The sequence below is a fragment of the Colobus angolensis genome, unplaced genomic scaffold, assembly GCF_000951035.1.
Source record: "Colobus angolensis palliatus isolate OR3802 unplaced genomic scaffold, Cang.pa_1.0 Scaffold5, whole genome shotgun sequence".
Lineage (NCBI taxonomy): Eukaryota > Metazoa > Chordata > Mammalia > Primates > Cercopithecidae > Colobus > Colobus angolensis.
This window is the reverse complement of record NW_012118487.1, coordinates 28,832,856-28,834,776: the sequence shown is the minus strand read 5'-3', so window position 1 is coordinate 28,834,776 and position 1,921 is coordinate 28,832,856. Positions and strand designations below refer to the sequence as shown.

At 43.8% G+C, this 1,921-nt stretch overlaps 1 protein-coding gene and 1 pseudogene across 1 annotated transcript in view; one reads left to right on the top strand and one right to left on the bottom strand.

The window, feature by feature from the left end:
- Positions 1-1,921, bottom strand: part of LOC105524437 (chromosome unknown open reading frame, human C4orf45) — a 140,981-nt gene that overhangs the window by 111,473 nt on the left and 27,587 nt on the right. The window lies entirely within an intron of this gene.
- On the top strand, positions 1,086-1,783 carry LOC105524436 (annotated as a pseudogene).

The window sequence follows — 1,921 nt, the reverse complement described above, 5'->3', positions numbered from 1 at the left end:
GGGAGGCTGAGGCAGGAGAATGGCGTGAACCCGGGAGGCGGAGCTTGCAGTGAACTGAGATCTGGCCACTGCACTCCAGCTTGGGCGACAGAGTGAGACTCTGTCTCAAAAAAAAAACCAAAAAACCAAAAAAAACAAAAACAAAAACAAAAGCTGGTGGATAATTATAACTGTGGCTCATTAAGATTTGGAAAACTTGTTGCAATATTTGTTAAAGAGGGAGAGGTTTTTAGTGTACATAACTGGCTGAAGAGTCAGACAGAAGCAGTATAGAATGGTCATTCAGAAGTCCAAAGTGAAACCAATTTGAGCAACCATGTTTATGCAAGATGAAAAGCTAGTGGCTTTAACCTGTGGGAAAAGGTACCACACCCTGCCAATGCAATGTAAAGTTCGACTTGTTACTCATCCCTGAAACCTGCCCCCCAGCTTTCTATAGCTAATTGCTCACAGTTGGATCCCTTTTAAAGTGAGATTACACTCCCTACAGGATATGTTGTACATGCTGACATCCAAGTTTCCAAGGTTTTCATTCAACCTAATACTCATTTTTGGTCATATTACAGCTTTGAACAAAATACTGAACATGAAAAAGCTGAATTGAAGATGATACTAAGTGGTGACAGATAGAAATCCCCAGGATGCATCCTGGTTGTATCAAAGAGATACAAAAGAAACTTAAAAACAGAGGTTTTAAAGTCAGAGCAATCACAGATTGCCAATAACTTACTAATAATACATAAATGTAAAACATGTCAAACACAGGTAGGACAACCTCAGGGAAGCCTAGAAATCAGGGAATCAAAGTGGCAAGCATTGATAATGTCCACCCACCACAAATGAGGGCTGAAGTTCCTCCCTTTGAGAGGCAAAGCTCAAAAGAGAAGGGTGAGGACTGGTAAAGTTATTACAGTTTAACGCCATTAAGCCAATGGCTAACGTTGTTTTCCCTAGAATGCCGATGTTGTTCTAATATTGTTCTGTGAAAGTTTTGATGCCGGCAGTATTTTCTTCTAAAATGTATTTAAAATATATTTAAGAATATGGTAATTAGGAGGCCAGAGATCTAGCAATTGAAGCAGCATATGGCCAAGCCGTGTGGGGTGCGCCTGAGAGGGGAGGCCTGTAAACAGGTGGAGATCTTCAGGCAGAATCTTTTCCAGGAGGCTGAGGAATTCCTCTATAGATTCTTGCCACAGAAAATCATATACCTGAATCAGCTCTTGCAAGAGTACTCCCTCAATGTGGCTGACCTGACTTCCCTCCGGGCCCCACTGGACATTCCATCCCAGGCCCTCCACCCGAGGATGATGAGATGGAAACAGATAAGCAGGAGATGAAAGAAGTTCCTAAGTGTGGATTTCTCTCTAGGAATGAGAAGGTCCTGTTCCTGCTTGCCCTGGTTAAACCAGAAGTCTGGAGTCTCAAAGAGAAATGCATTCTGGTGATCACATGAATCCAGCATCTGATCTACAAGATTGAAGATGGAAATGATTTTGGGGTAGCAATCCAGGAGAAGGTGCTGGAAAGGGTGAATGCCATCAAGACCAAAGTGGAAGCTTTCCAGACAACCATTTCCAAGTACTTCTCAGAACGTCCGGATGCTATGGCCAAGGCCTCCAAGGAGACTCATGTAATGGACTACCGGGCCTCGGTGCACCAGCGAGATGAGGCAGCCTTTGGGGAGCTCAGGGCCTTCTATGCTGAGGTTTATCATATCAGCAGCAGCAACCTGCAGAAAATTGTCAACCCAAAGGGTGAAGAGAAGCCATCTATGCACTGAACCCAGGACTAGAAGGAAAATAAATGACCTATATGTTGTGTGGGGAAAAAAAAGAATATGGTAATTACATAATAACAATGTAGGCCGGGCGTGGTGGCTCAAGCCTGTAATCCCAGCACTTTGGGAGGCCGAGACGGG